At 35.4% G+C, this 17,174-nt stretch overlaps 1 non-coding gene and 1 pseudogene across 1 annotated transcript; one reads left to right on the top strand and one right to left on the bottom strand.

Moving 5' to 3' along the window:
- Positions 1–1,083: 1,083 nt before the first annotated feature.
- On the bottom strand, positions 1,084–8,365 carry LOC131178801 (vacuolar protein-sorting-associated protein 37 homolog 1-like; annotated as a pseudogene).
- Positions 8,366–8,615: 250 nt separating this feature from the next.
- LOC131179015 (small nucleolar RNA R71) lies at positions 8,616–8,722 on the top strand. The gene has a single exon (XR_009148022.1). It is a non-coding gene; the product is annotated as a small nucleolar RNA R71 (small nucleolar RNA).
- Positions 8,723–17,174: the final 8,452 nt, after the last annotated feature.

Raw genomic sequence — 17,174 nt, forward strand, 5'->3', positions numbered from 1 at the left:
GAACCAACTGAAAACCCAACTGAACAATCCAGTGGGTGGCAAACCTTTTAACTGGAACGCAGGCTTGCTGCTTGCTACTTACTACTGGTTTTTACAATTAAAAAATATTTTTAATTATATATATATTTTATTAAATATTTTTAACAAACTAGCAATGCATATAATTACATAATCAAAAGAAAATTTTATATAAAATTTAGTTGGGAACCAACATAGCAAACAGGAACAGGAAAGAACATCGCATTGTTTTATAGAAAAGCTGAATTAGGATGACCAAACTCGTAATTCATATGTGCTTTAGCGTAATTATGTACTAAGAAGAGCATCAGCTTTGCAATTCAAGTTTTAATAAGATTGGATGAGCAGAAAGTTATATCTTCGGTTATTTGCATACAATTTACTTGACAATATGATCAGGTGAAAACATAAAGTGCATTTCACTCTCCACTTGTATGGTTAATATCCATTAACATATCAACGTAGGTATAACAAATGGTTCCTACACCATGAAAATACTGGCTAATTATTAGGCGTACCCGGTGCACTAAAAAATTGGGTCTCACATGATTGTGAGAGAAGCTGTATCTATAACGGAGGTGCACCTAATAATTTCTCGAAAATACTTGCATGAAACAGAGGGAATGAAGCACATCGATCACCATAAGAGAAGACGAATTATAGCATAAAATACTTTTGGTCACTAAGATCTCTTGCAATGCGTGTTTACATGAATGGTAGAAGACAATTCCGTGAAATAATTTTTAATAAAATAATTTTTTTAATAAAATAAATTAGGATCAGGTTCCTAATTGCAGCTCTTAATTGTCTCCCAGGTGAAGGGTTTTAATCTGTGATGCCTGAAACACACTCTAGAGAGTTGAACCATAACAAAAATATGATCATATGACAAATAAACATATCAAAAGTGCATTGTCTTGCAAAAACATTAAATACACAAGCGAGCAGCATCCTTTCTAAGCATTTCATGTATTCCATTCAAATTTTTGGTCACCCAATTGATGTTTTTGCTGCAAGATGGATAAATGCTCATCTGTGGTAGGTTGTGCAGCGTTTTATGTACTTCTAGATAAAAGCTGCTAGTTCTATCTCCTTGTCAAGAAGTTGTCTGTGCAGGGTTTCAGATTCCTCTTCTAACTTATTCATTCCTTCTGCAATTGAGAAACACAACATTTTGATCATGCTTCAAAACGGTTATTTTCCATATCATCTTACCATAAGCCTGAACCTTGGAGATGGATAACTTTTATTATTTACCTTGAAGCCTTTGGAGAAGGGATACAAGGGAGCAGGACCTCAAAACTTTTCTTTCTGTCTGTCCAGTTCATTTAATTTCTCATGGGTAGCAGCCAACTCAGCTGTCTGTATTATTCTGCACTATGGACCAAAAAATAGGAGAAATTCAGTTTTAAATTTTGTGCACAACGAAGTCGAACAAAAGAGAAAATGAGACAAAGCATCAAGATCTCACCTGGTTCCTTAGCTCCATTATATGTGGCTCCTTGTCCAAGTTCTCCGCCATTCATCATAAATAAAAGTTCAACATCTTTTTTCTCTCCACTAATAGTTCAAAATAATTTGAACATCATAAGGGAAAATGCATATATATATATATATATATATATATATATATATATATATATATATATATATATATACACACATGAAACCTCTTACTAGCCGGCTGTAGAGTTTCTTGGCGAAGTTCATCCCTTATCTGATAAAAGAAGTGATCGCAGTGCTCACAAATTGGCAACACTAAGTTTCAGAATGAAGGCAACAAGAAATGCATTTTTCCAAATAATTTTCTACTCCCGCCTAGTGCAATTAAAATGAAAAGGAAATTTTCCATATTCCATGGTATGATGCGTAAATCACAATTAAATGGTTCACAGAAGTGCAGTTGTAAAAACGATTATAGAGAGAAGTCAAAAGATTTCTTATGAGTGCATATGTGCAGGCCGACATAAATGCATGAGTACTGTATGTATGTGCCACATTTGGGTAATGGGCATGTCAAAATATATTTAATAGAAGGAATTTCAAAATCTTGATTTTTCCTCTTTCTACCAACTTCTGATAACTATTACCAATGAGAATCATAAAAAAAAGTAAGGTCGCGAAATATCTACCCGTGCATTTAGCAATTGCAATCCAATCTTTAATTATTGAATTCTATTCAGCCCAAAGAAAACAAAGCATGCAAACATTCACCACTTAGTATTTACAGTTCCCAGTCCTTGTTAGTTTCCAAAACTTTCATATATGTTCAAGAGGCGAGAAGACGCATAATCTTCGGTTGACTCAAGGACAAATCAGGATGGCACAACCCTTATTTCATGGCAAGGGAACTGAAAGTAAAAATTGATGGTATGCATCCTTATCTGACAATAGTTTCCGAAGCTCATCAACACTAGAAATATATAAAAAGAAAACAGAGATAAAACAAGTTATTTGGTAACAATCAGAGTGCCTAGATTTTTTTCCCTTCTCAAAGAAGCTAAAAAGAAAAATTATCTAATTCTAAAAGATAGGATTTGAACCTATGACCTAATCCAAGCGATAGTTACAAAATTAATGATCTGATAACAAACATGCCTCAATTGCATCTCACAGGCCTTAGGTCCTTGTATGATATTGGCAACGTACTTGGCTTCACTAAGGTCAAATCTACATCATGGCATATAATGCGGATCTCTAGTCACAGCACCTATAGCTTCTTTCATGTCAATTTCCATGCATGTTGTAAATTTTTCACACCCAAATGGATTGGAAGAATTAAGCGTAACGTGCCCAAAATATTACCCTTTCTTGAGTCACTAGAAATATTCAGTGAGCATAAATAATGAAACTGCGAGCAAATCGAAGAAAGAGAAACAAATCTCATATAGCCCACAAAACTCGAAAATAATATTGCAAGAAATAATAAATACAATAACAATATGCATACTGTTCTAACAAACTATAAAAACTATAGATACACTAAAAGGTAAAACTCAACAAACACTATTTTTGCACTTCAATAAAACTCATATCAATCCTAAATATAAAAAATTGATCCTCATTCAAGTTGCGTTTGACAAAATTTACACAAGACACAAAATTAAACATGTGCTATCAAGTGGATTTCAATGTTAGCAGTTTAGCACAAGTTTAAAAGTGTTACTGTTCACAGGGACTAGATAAATGCAACAATTTGCTTTATATTTGCTCCCTCTCAATTCTTTCCCTTTTTGCTTTAAGTCTCAATTTGCCCAATCTTCGTGAGTGATCTACAAAAAATAAGCAAATGTCACTTTTGAGTTTAATGAGGGTAAATAATAAAATGAAATGAAATGAAAATTATAAAAGGATACGCTTGGGTTGCCTCCCAAGAAGCACATGTTTAGGGTCTTAAGCTTGACCTTCCACTCCAAATCACCCAAACATTCCCAGTTAGGGAATTTAGCCATGAAACCTCTACAACCTTTTGTGTGGGCTCTCCAACAATATAATATTTTAATCTTTGCCCATTAACTTTGAAGGTACCTGAGGTTTTATTCCCTATCTCCACAGCTCCATATGGATATACCTTTGTAACAGTATAAGGCCCTGACCATCTTGACTTCAATTTTCCGGGAAATAATCTTAACCTAGAATTATATAAGAGAACAACAGTCCCTTCTTGAAATTCTTTCCTCCTAATATGCTTATCATGTCATCTCTTAGTTCTTTCCTTGTAAAGCTTGGCATTTTCATAAGCATCCAATCTAAGTTCCTCAAGTTCATTTAATTGCAACATTCTTTTTTCTCCTGTAATCTTTAAGTCAAAATTCAGTGTCCTTATGGCCCAATATGCTCTATGCTCTAACTCCAAAGGTAAATGACAAGCTTTCTCATAAACCAATCTAAAAGGGGTGGTGCCAATGGAAGTTTTAAAAACTATCCTATAGGCCCAAAGAGCATCATCTAACTTTAGTGACCAATCTTTCCTTGAACTATTCACTGTTTTCTCAAGAATTCTTTTCAACTCTCTATTTGAGATCTTCACTTGACCACTAGTTTGTGGATGGTAGGGTATTGCAACCTTGTGTTTTACTCCATATTTTTGTAATAATCCCTCAAATTGATGGTTGCAAAAAAAGAGAACCTCTATCACTTATAATGGCATGTGGAGTTCCAAATCTTGTAAAAATAAACTTCTTAAGGAATTTGATCACAACTCTAACATCATTAGTTTGAGATGGTATAGCTTTAACCCTTTTGCTCACATAATCTACCCTAACTAAAATGTACTTGTATCCAAAGGATGATGGAAAGGAATTTGATGGTTGCAAAAATTCCTTGTGGATGGTAGGGTATTGCAACCTTGTGTTTTACTCCATATTTTTGTAATAATCTCTCAAATTGATGGTTGCAAAAATGAGAACCTTTATCACTTATAATGGCACGTGGAGTTCCAAATCTTGTAAAAATAAACTTCTTAAGGAATTTGATCACAACTCTAATATCATTAGTTGGAGATGGTATAGCTTCAACCCTTTTGCTCACATAATCTACCCCAACTAAAATGTACTTGTATCCAAAGGATGATGGAAAGGGTTCCATAAAATCAATGCCCCATACATCAAATAGTTCCACTTCCAATATGTTTTGGAGGGACATTTCATCTCTTTTTGAGATATTTCTCATCCTTTGACATCTATCACATGCATTTACAAACTTTCTTACATTTTTAAATATATGCGGCCAAAAGAACCCTGCTTGAAGAACTTTTTCTGCAGTCTTTGTAACACTCATATGACCCCTATAAAGTGAAGAATGACAATATCTAATAACATTTCCTATCCCCTCATCAGCTAAACATCTTCTAATCAGCTCATCTCCACATCTCTTAAACAAAAATGGCTCTTCCCAATCATAATCCCTCACATCGAAAAGAAATTTCTTCTTTTGCTGCCATGCCAGATCAGGTGGAAGGATTCTACACACCAAATAGTTCACGAAATCTGCATACCAAGGGATTTTTGCACTCATGATTACCAACAGCTGCTCATTAAGAAAATAATCATCTATTGGAAGCTCTTTCCCTAAATTATCTCCTTGTTCTTGCCTCAATCTAGACAAATGATCTGCTACCACATTTTCTACTCCTTTCTTGTGCTTAATTTCTAAGTCAAACTCTTGAAGGAGTAGTACCCACCTTATTAACCTCGGTTTCGCCTCTTTTTTTTGAAGGAGATACTTGATAGCTGCATGATCTGTGTACACTATTACCTTAGACCCCACAAGATAGGACCTGAATTTATCTACTATGAATACCACTACCAAAAACTCTTTCTCTGTAGTAAAGTAACTTATTTGAGCATCATCTAAGGTCCTACTTGCATAATATATTGCATACACCTTCTTATCTTTCCTTTGTCCCAAAACAGCCCCAATGGCATCATCACTAGCATCGCACATCAACTCAAAAGGTAATGACCAATCGGGTGGCTGCATAATAGGAGCAGATATTAAAGCTTCCTTTATCCTGCAAAAAGCATTCATATAATCAGTATCAAAATGAAATTCCATATCTTTACTCAATAAATTGTTAAGAGGTTTAGAAGTCTTAGAAAAATTCTTGATGAATCTCCTGTAAAATCCAGTATGCCCCAGGAAACTCCTCACTCCTTTCAAAGATGTCCGGGGTGGCATTTTCTCAATAATTTTTACCTTTGATTTGTCAACCTCAATACCCCTGTTTGACACAAGATGTCCCAAAATAATTCCTTCTTGTACCATAAAATGGCACTTTTCCTAATTTAAAATTAAATTAAACTCTTCACATCTCTGCAAAACTTTAGACAAGTTAGATAAACGTTCATTGAAAGATTTACCATACACAGAAAAATCATCCATAAAAACTTTCATAATATCCTCAATCATGTTAAAAAATATGGACATCATACATATCAGAAATATAGCTGGGGCATTACATAATCCAAATGGCATCCTTCGATATGCAAAGGTACCAAAGGGAAATGTGAAGGTGGTTTTATCCTGATCATCCGAGTGAATAGGGATCTGAAAGAATCCTGAATAGCCATCCAAATAGCAAAAATAGGAATGATGAGCTAATCTCTCAAGCATCTGATCTATAAATGGTAATGGAAAATGTTCATTTCTAGTTGCATTATTCAGCTTCCTATAGTCTATACACATTCTCCATCCAGTTACAGTCCTAGTCAATATTAGTTCATCATTTTCATTTTTCACTACTATGATGCTCCCCTTTTTAGGTACAACATGAACTGGACTTACCCAATTGCTATCAGAAATAGGGTAAATGATACCTGTATCAAGCAATTGCAAGATTTGTTTTTTCACAACCTCTTTCATATTTGGATTCAATCTTCTTTGTGACTCTCTAGAGGCTTTATGATCATTTTCCAATAAAATTCTATGCATGCACACAGAAGGATGTATTCCTTTAATATCATCAATGGTATAACCAATTATCCTTCTATGCTTTCTAAGTACTCTTAATAATTTTTCAACTTCACAATCATTCAGTTTAGTACTAACAATCACAGGATATGTAGAATTTTGACCAAGAAAAGCATACCTGAGATTTGTTGGAAGAGGTTTTAACTCTACCTTTGGTGTTTCACTTTTTTCAAGAATTGATGATGAAGTTGTATCTTGCTTCAAATCTCCAATCTTGTCAATACTAGCCACAGGCAAAGGTGGATTTCCTTTCAGAATTTGAGCATATTTTGTAGCTTCTTCAATCTCATCCCCCTTTTTGATGTTGTAAACCAAACAAGCTTTTAAGGGATCTTCAGGATGTTACTTTTTGAGCACTTCTCTGACCACTTCATCTATCACATCAATTCTCAAATATGAATTTGAATCATCTTTCTTTTTCATTGCTTGAAACAGATTAAATTCAACTTTTTCTTCCCCAACTTCTAATGTAAGCCTTCTATTCTTTACATCAATCACAGCTCCAGCAGTAGCAAGGAAAGGTCTACCAAGAATAATAGGAATGTGTACATCCTCCTCCATCTCTAATACTACAAAATCTACCGGTATGAAAAATGTTTCAACTTTTAGAGGAACATTCTCAATCACCCCAATTAGAAATTTAATAGACCTATCTGCTAACTGTAGTGAAATGGTGGTAGGCTTCATTTCTCCAATCTTCATTTTCTCATAGATAGACAATGGCATTAGACTAACACTGGCTCCAAGATCACATAAAGCCTTATCTATACTGATATCCCCAATGTGACATGGTATGGAAAAACTACCAGGATCTTTCAGTTTGGGTGGAAGCTTATTTTGCAAAATAGCACTGCTTTCTTCTTTGAGAGCTACGGTCTCAAATTCTTTCAACTTCTTCTTGTTAGACAAAATCTCCTTAAAAAATTTAGCATATGAAGGCATTTGTGCTAAGGCATCAGTGAAAGGAATAGTCACATGCAAAGACTTCAATACCTCTAAAAACTTCCCAAATTGTTTATCCAACTTTACTTTCTGGAACCTTTGTGGGAATGGTAAAGGTGGCATGTAGGCTTTAGGTGCTACATATTTAGGTTCTTCCTCTTTACTCTCTCTCTCTTTACTTCCTTTTTCTTCCACTGAACTCTCTTTCTCAGCTTCAATTCTATCTTCAACTTCAATTTTTTCATCTCCTTCTCTATTTTTCTCTTCTTCAACTTTCTCTTCAATCTTTTTATCTCCACTCTCCAATATTTTTCCACTTCTCAATGTAATAGCCTTGCAATGCTCTCTTGAATTTTCTAATTGGCTAGGAAGCTTCCCAAATGCTTTGTTGTTTGAAGAGCTAGCTTGTTGAGCTATTTGATTCTCTAGCATCTTGTTATGTGTTGCCATTTGATCTACTTTAGATGCTAATTGAGAAATCATATCTTGTTGACTTTGATGGCTTGCAAGTAGAGTCTCAATCATAGTTTCCAGTCTAGCTGTTTTGTCTGGTTGTGCTTGTTGTGGTAGAGGCTATTGTGGTTGTGGTGGAGCAAGTGCATTTTGAGGTTTAGGAATTCTAGGAGGAGGACCTCTATTCTGCTGAAAATTCTGATGTTGTTGATACCCAGAAGGTTGCTTAAATTTTGGTGTTGTCCTTGTCTACCTCCCCAAGAGAAATTTGAGTGATTTCTCCATGCTGGATCATAAGTTGCAAAAATGGGTTATTGCCTGGTCTTTGATTGTAGTTTCCCACATAATCCACTTGCTCACTTGAAAAATCTTGACTAAGTGCAGAAAAATCAGCTGCACAATTGACATTTGCAGCTCCAACTTCTAATGTAATACTAGAACCTCCAACTGAAGAATCTACGTTCATGCTTAGCTTGTCCATCTTCCTTGTTAAAGCATCAAACTTAGCATTAATCATATTCATGGCATCAAGTTTAAACATTCCAGCTGGTTTCTTGATCTCATTCCTCTCACAACTCCACTGGTAATTGTTATAAGCAATTTTATCTAGAGTAGTAAAAGCTTCATCTTTAGATTTCTCCATAAGATCATCTCCAGAAGATGCATCAATTGTACTTCTAATAGTTGATGAAACTCCATTGTAAAAGTGTTGAATAAGCATCCACTTAGGAATCCCATGATGTGGACATCTCCTTTGCAAATCCTTGTACCTCTCCCATGCTTCATATAAGCTCTCATCATCTCTAGGTTTGAAAGAAGTCAGCACATTTCTTAGCTTAGCTATCTTGCTTGGTGGAAAATATTGAGCTAAAAATGCTTGAGAAAGTTCATCCCATGTTGTGATAGAACCTGGTGGCAAAGAATGTAACCACTCTCTAACTCGGTCCTTCAAAGAGAAGGGGAATAATCTGAGTCGAATTGCATCATCAGAAACTCCATTTATCTTCAACATATCACTGATATCAAGAAAGTGTGCTTAGATGAACATGTGGACTTTCACTTGGACTTCCCCCAAATTGTGATTGTTATACCATCTAACAGAGTGCAGGCTTCAATTCAAAATTATTAGCTTCTAATCTTGGTCTTGTGATACTTGGCATGAAATCCCCAATGTTAGGATAGGCGTGATCCTTCACAGAGCGGTTGTTATTGTTGTTGGCCATTTCTTCTTGTAATTGCTCTTGCTCTTGTGCTCTTTCTTGTTGTTGTTGAGCTTTAAATTTAGATTTTCTCCTCCTAGATTCTGCTCTTAAAGCTCGTGCTGTCTTTTCTATTTCTGGATCAAAGAATAAATTGATTTCTTCACTTTTTGTCCTTCTCATAAAATAAAGTACCTGAAAAACAATATAATCAAATTTTCAAAGTAAAATGGTAAAAGAAAATAAAATAAAATGCCCAAATTAACCAAACAAACAATCATTCAATATCAAACAAAAATCAATTCCTCGGCAACGGGGTCAAAAACTTATTGGGCGTATTTGCAAGTATACGGGTCGTCTCAAGTAATAGAGTAGTGAATCAAGTATCTTTCCCACGAGGATTTGTCGTTTGAGTGGTAAATGCAAATGAGCAAAGTAAATTGATTAATCTAATTGGAATGGGTAAAGAGCAAGCAAATAAATTCTAAATCTAGATGCAATTGAACTAAATTAATAATGGGTAATTTAAATCAAAGTCTAATTATGTTTAAAGTGATTCCAGAGTTGGGGGTTTATGTATAAATTAATTAGGATTTGTCTTGGGTATTCCAATTTTAAGGGAAAATAGAGTTTGGAGGTGATTGATTCTAAATCCCTTTGATATCTTTTTTAAGAAAACCAAAGTGTGTTCTAAAATAATCAAATCTACTTTCGTACGATATTTGATTAATTTAAAACCCATTAAGTTTTGTAATCAATCGTTAATTCCTCTTAAAACCCTAGTTTATTTCCAAATCTAAGTGATTTTAGGTTACAATCCTTGATTATCTATCAATGACCTTCACCTTTCGGTCCTTCAATCAAAGATTAACACAATACCCAATGAGTACTAACATTAGGCAAGTAAATCAAGCACACAAGAAAGGAATCGAAACTCATATTTGTATAAAATATGGAAATAATCAGTCCAAATCCACAAATTAATCTAATACATATTTTCCAACTATAAAGTTCAGAGAGTTTACTCACTCATGTTGGTATTTACAAGAGAAATTAATGGAAAAGTAAAAAAAAAAAAATGATAAGAGGACTAAAAATAGAAAAACCCAGGTAAAAGAACACAAAACTCTGATTTCTGGAGCTTCTAGAGATGGTTGCAGCAGCCCCTCTTCCTCAGAATTTATGGCGTCCTCCTCCTCTCTATCTTTTTAATTTTTCTCTTTCCTTTGGTTTCTTAATGTTTCCTTTTCTGGCAAAAACTAGAAAATGATGATTTTATATTGTCCCAAAAAGTTTCCCTAAAAGTGAATAAGAGCCCAGGAGTGGATAGGAAATGAGTTGTAGAAATATCCAAGTCAGCAGAGTCATTCACGTTTTGGGCAGTCTGCTTAGGGTACTGCTTACCCTAAGTAGCTTCTTTAGCAAATTTCGGCCAGTGGTTGCACTGTCTGCTTAGGATTAAGTAGACCCTCAGCAAATCTCGACAGACTTGGAGTAAAATGAACTTTTCTGCTCATGCTTGACTTTCAGCTTGACTTGTGCTGCACCTTAAGCACTGCCACTTACCCTAAGCAGGATTTTAAGCAATTCTCAGTAGGTTTTGGAGTGAAAGCTTGAATATGTAGGATTTAAGCCATGCTTGACTTTCAGCTTGAACAAACTTAAGGTTAAGCTTATATGACATACCCTAAGCATCATAAGCAAAGTCTCAAGCAAATTTTGACTAATTTGCTCTTTCAAGGCTTGATTTCTTCAACTTTCCTCCATGCTTAAAGAAGTCCAAATTTCTTCAAATCACTTCCTAATGCACTTATTGATCCTCAATTTGCCACAAAAACCTATCAAAAACAACAAAGTTACAAAAATCAAATATAAGGTATCTAAAGTTAATAAATAAGCTAAAAATATAAAATATACTAAAATATAAGGGCAAAATGGATGCAAAACTACCCTAAAATGCCTATATAAAATGAGTGTAACATGGTGTTAAATGAGAAAAGGGTTCCCATATCATGGAAGGGTGTGGGTAAAAAAGTTAGTCCATATGACAGATAGTAGAACAGATAGTGAAACAGAACACAAGGTAGGCATAGAGAACAATAAAAGATATCATAGAAGGAGATTAATTAGGAAGGAACAGGATAGGAGGAGAATCATGGTTGGTACTTGAAATGTTGGATCACTTACAGAAAAATTAATGTAGCTTGTGGATACCTTGAAAAGGAGAAGGGTGAATATTGCTTGCATCCATGAGACCAAATGGGTAGGAGAGAAAAGTAAGGAAGTGGGTAATTCAGGGTACAAACTGTGGTTTACCGGAAAGGAGAGGAACAGAAACGGAGTGGGCATAATCATAGACAGGACATTGCAAGATGCTGTAATAGTTGTGAAAAGAGTAGGAGATAGAATTATACTAGTAAAGCTAGTACTAGAAGGAGAATTAATAAATGTAATTAGTGCTTATGCCCCACAAATAGAACTGGATAGTAAGAGTAAACAAAGGTATTGGGAAGATTTGGATGATCTAATGCAAAGCATACCAAATGAAGAGAATATTTTCATCGGTGAAAATTTGAATGGACATGTAGGATGTGATAGGCAAGGTTATGAGAATGTTCATGGAGGTTTTGGTTTTGACAGCCGAAATGAGGAGGGAAAAAACATCCTTGATTTTGCTATGGCATACGATCTAATACTAGCAAATACCTACTTTATAAAAAGAGAGTCACATTTAGTGACTTTCAAAAGTGGGCAATATAGAAGCCTAATTGACTTTCTCTTAACCAGGAAGACAAATAGAGCTCTATACAAAGATTGTAAGGTCATTCCGGGAGAGGGTTTAATAAGTCAACATCGGTTAGCAGTCTTGGATGTCAAGTTTAAGAAGAATTCAAGTAAGGTTAGAAGAGATAGTGTAGCTCAAATAAAGTAGTGGGAGTTGAAAGGAGTAAAGTAATTAAAGTTTAAAAATGAGCTTCTCGAGTCCGAAGCATGGAAGCTGGATGTGGAGTCCAATAGTATGTGGATACAGATGGCATCAAAGATTAGAGAAGTAGCTAGAAAAGTACTTGAAGAGTCTAGAGGATATGGACCACCCTTAAAAGAGAGATGGTGGTGGAATGAAGAAGTACAAAAGTTAGTGAAGAGAAAGAGGGAATAGTATAAGAAATTACCTAAGTATGATAATAATGAGGCATATGAATAGTATAAGATAGTAAAGAAAGAGGCAAAAAAGACAGTTAGTCAAGTAAGAGCGTAGGCCTTTGAAAAGTTGTATGAGAAACTTAGAACTAAAGAAGGGGAGAAAGATATTTATAGATTAGCAAGGAGGAGAGAAAAGAAATGTCAAGATCTCAATCAAGTTAGGTGCATTAAGGATAAAGAAAGAAAAGTGTTGGTGAAAGATAAGGATATTAAAGAAAGATGGAATTATTTTGATGATCTTTTTAATAATTGTCAAAATGGTAATAGCGTGAATATGGATTACAAAACAATAGAAAAGAATATGAATTATACTAGAAGGATTAGATCTGTAGAAGTAAAGTAAACACTTAAGAGAATGAAAGTAGGTAAAGCCTGTGGACTCGATGGAATACCAATTGAAGTGTGGAAGTGTTTGGGAGATATGGGAGTGGCATGGTTAACTAAATTATTAATTAATATTCTAAACTCAAAGAAAATGCCTGATGAATGGAGGAGGAGTATTTTAGTACCCATTTTTAAAAATAACAGAGACATACAGAGTTGTTCAAACTATGGGGAAATTAAACTTATGAGCCATACTATAAAGCTGTGGGAGAGAGTTGTGAAACATTGACTACATCATGACACTTCTGTCTCTCCCAATCAATTTGGCTTCATGCTTGGTCGTTCAACTATGGAAGCGATCTTTCTCATTAATAGCTTGATGGAGAAATATAGAGATGTGAAGAAAGATCTACACATGATTTTTATCGATTTGGAGAAGGCTTATGATAGTGTTCCAAGAGATGTATTATGAAGAGTGTTAGAACAAAAAAGGGTATCTATTAGATACATACAAGTGTTGAGAGATATGTATGAAGGAGCAACTACTATTGTGTGCACAGTAGAGGGGACACAAGAGATTTTCCTATTTCAGTTGGATTACATCAAGGTTCAGCTGTAAGCTCTTACCTTTTTACATTAGTTTTAGATGAATTGGTGAAACATATACAAGAGAGTATCCCTTGGTGCATGATGTTTGCGGATGATATAGTTCTGATAGATGAGACGCGACAAGGAGTTAATAGAAAGTTAGAGCTTTAGAGAAGTACTCTAGAGTCAAAGGGTTTTAAGTTAAGTAGAATGAAGACAGAATACATGCATTGCAAGTTTAGTGAAGGCCGAATTGGTGATAGGGAAGGAGTTAGTTTGGATGAAGTGGTACTGTCCCACAGTAATCACTTTAAATATCTCGGCTCAGTCCTTTAAGTAGATGAGGGATGTGAGGAGGATGTTAGTCATAGGATTAAAGCCAGATGGTTGAAGTGGAGATATGTCACGGGAGTTTTATGTGATCACAAGATTCCTAATAAGTTGAAAGGAAAATTTTACCGTACAGTTATACGACAGGCCATGTTATATGGTAGTGAGTGTTGGGCACTGAAGGAATCATATGTGTCTAAGATAAAAGTTGCAGAGATGAGAATGTTAAGGTAGATGAGTGGCCATACTAGACTAGATAAAGTCCGTAACAAGAGTATTAGAGAAAAGGTAGGAGTGGTACCAATTGAGGATAAGTTGATAGAAGGGAGATTGAGGTGGTTTGGTCATGTGAAGCGTAGACATACAGAGCCTCCAGTTAGACAAGTAGAGTACATTATGTTAGATGATAGAAAGAAAAGAATGGGTAGACTTAAACTGACCTGGAGAAGAGTAGTACAACATGACCTAAAAGCATTACACATTTCTGAGGATTTAACCCAAAATCGTTTAGAGTGGAGAAAGAGAATCCATATAGCTGACCCCAAATTTTTGGGATAAAGGCTTAGTTGAGTTGAGTTGAGTTGAGTTAAGTTGTATCCTTAATAAATAGCTTTTGTTTATTTTACTAAATTAACATTCTACTTTATTTATTCTTTTATTTCCATTGATTTCCTTCCAAAATAAAAGGATATAGAAAGTAGACTTAGAGGGAAATGGAGAAGTTCATTTTTCTTTAGTTTTCCTTCTCTTCAATCCTCTTTTTAACACCCAAACAAATGAAGGAAATTTCAATTCAGTACTGCCCCAGACCCAATTATCCTCACTTCCTTCGAAATGAGCAAAACATTAGAGAGAGAGAGAGAGAGAGAGAGAGAGAGAGAGAGAGAGAGAGAAATGAAAGGTAACTGGAGATACTAGTTGATACATAATCATCTGCCAAATCACTCTGTGAATAGTTGCTTTTGAGTTCTGGTATTTAAGCTTATCACACTTGTATTAGTTTTTCATGGTCTGAACTTTTGTTGTTACCCATCTAATTAATTTTATGAGTTCTCGTAGAATGGGTATTTGGTTCCAAAGGACACAATATGTTTATGATGGATTTAATGCGTATCATTTATTTTTGAAATATTCTCCTATTGGTTTCCTAGAAAATGAAATTTGTGAACTGATCGAAACATGAGGCGCCTGTGGTGATCTTTTAGAAACAAATTATGGTTGCAAGAAATTGTTTTAAGCATGTAATTTTTTTTGTTTGAATGAATGGTGTGAAGCTCTGATTTGAAATATGAGTGCTCTGTTGCTTAGGCTCAAAACATCATGAATGGGTATCAGTACGAAGTATGTATTCAATGCAGCAAAGAAAACTTGGTCCTAGCAGGTCCTGCCAAGACTATAATGACAGTGAAATGTGTTCTTCTTCAAGTTAGATTTCTTTTTTTCATGACCATGGGAATTTGGTTTTAAGAGGGAGACATCTTACTTCAAATGAGAGATTAGGTTAGCCTTAGAGAAGAAAAATAGATTGGTTTTACTTGACTTCAGATGTGTGACCTTCAGTCCATATTTGGGCATTTTTTTGACTCATTCAGCTCAGATAGATATTGAATTGACAAGAAGTATCTTTTATAGGGCTACAAATTTCAGTATCTTATCTTTGTTTTTCTAATTTAGCATGCTTTACCTGACTTGTGAAGAGTAAAAGCATTATGTAACTGTTTCTGGCATAGAATTAGGACCTGAGCATCCTAACATTTGAATTTTATTCAATTGTTTGTGCACATCATATTACTCTCAGAAACTTTAACATGATGCCATTGTGTCTATTTTGGAATTCGTATGCCTATATTTTATTTGTAAGGAGGAGAAAACCAGGCCAAGAGTTGCTAAGTTCCAACCAAACCCTATTTTGCATGGGCTTGCAGCATCTGACTATGTTCTTTGTGCAATTTCAAATGTTCACACCAATGATCTGGAGCAGACATCACTGGTATGTGAGTACTATGTAATTACTTTTATAAAAATTGTATAGAGTTCACTTAAATGTTAATTGGTGTGTTTACCAATACAGCAGATAGTAGATGAACCTGTTAAGGGTTGGGGTGGGGGGCACGCGCATGCGGTGTGTGTGTGTGTGTGTGTGTGTGTATAACTATTTATGAAAAAAAAACTTGACTATCTTATTGTTGAGTGAGCTGAAAAGGGTTTATATACAATGTACAAGAATAATCTAGAATTAATAAATTTCTTTATTCTACCCTGCCTAGTTTATAAGATCTAAAAACTAATTTTTACAACAAATCTGTTGGGACAAAATGCATGTAATGTTGAGCTGGAATGGGAAACAATCTAGAATAATCTATATGCTCTCTTTTTTTTTCTTTTCCTTCAGCCCATGTCCATACTTCAGCCCAACCCATTGATGGACTATCTATCAGGCCCCTCCTCAAGGTGGAGACTCGTGTGTATCGTGGATTCCCATCTTGAAGAGATGTCCATTGAATAAGGCAGAAGTTAAGGGTTTCGTGAAGAGATCGGCGAGCTGGTGTCTCGACGGTACATGCATGGTGGTGATGAAGCCCTTGTTCAACTGATCACAGACCACATGGCAATCGATCTCTAGGTGTTTGGTCCTCTCATGGAAGACTGGACTAGCTGCGATATGTTCAGCTGCTCTGTTATCGCAGTGGAGTGCGATGGGGAGATAGAGTTTCAAGCTGAAATCTTCAATCAGGTAACTGAGCCATTTTAGTTCACAAACAGTAGTTGCCATGCTTCTATACTCAGCTTCAGCTGAGGATCTGCTTATTGTGGTCTACTTTTTGGCTTTCCAGGAGATTAAAGAAGGTCCCAAGAAAATACAAAATCCTATAATAGATTTTATGCTCATAGGACAAGACGCCCAATCTGCATCGCAGAAGGCTCGAAGCTTCTGATCACTTTCTTGAGGGAAGAATAAGCTTTTGGAGGGGCATCCTTTCAAGTATTTGATGATATGGATGGCTGCGTCCCAGTGTGGTTTGCGAGGAGCTTGCATAAACTGGCTCAGCTTCTGAGTAGCATATGAAAGATCCGGCCTTGTAAGTCCCAGGTATAACAATTTTCCTATAAGCCTTCTGTATTTGTCAGGGTCTGTCATTAATTCTCCATTTTCATTATCTAGCTTCAATCCTTTTGGCATAGGATAGGGGCTTGTTTTGGCATTTTGTAATCCCATGTCTTGGATTATATCCAAGATGTATTTGCGCTGGCTCAGGAACATGCCCTTTTCTGACCTGGCTATTTCAAGACCTAAAAAGTACTTAGCATAGCCTAGGTCTTTGATTGTGAATTGGTCATCTAGGAATTTCTTAACTTTTATAATCTGATTCGTATCTGCACCTGCAATTAGTAAATCATCTACATAAACAATTAGCGAAATAAAATTGAGACCAGATCCTTTAGTAAACAAGCAATGGTCAAATGCTGACTGATGGAATCCAAATGCTTGTAGCTTCCCTATTAATTCTTTGTTCCATTGTCTTCGTGCATGCTTTAGACCATAAAGGCTTCTTACTAATTTGCATACTTGTCCCTGAGCTACTTTTGTATAACCTTCTGGTGGCTGCATATATACATCTTCATCCAAATAACCATGTAAATATG

Source organism: Hevea brasiliensis, chromosome 3 (genome assembly GCF_030052815.1).
Source record: "Hevea brasiliensis isolate MT/VB/25A 57/8 chromosome 3, ASM3005281v1, whole genome shotgun sequence".
Lineage (NCBI taxonomy): Eukaryota > Viridiplantae > Streptophyta > Magnoliopsida > Malpighiales > Euphorbiaceae > Hevea > Hevea brasiliensis.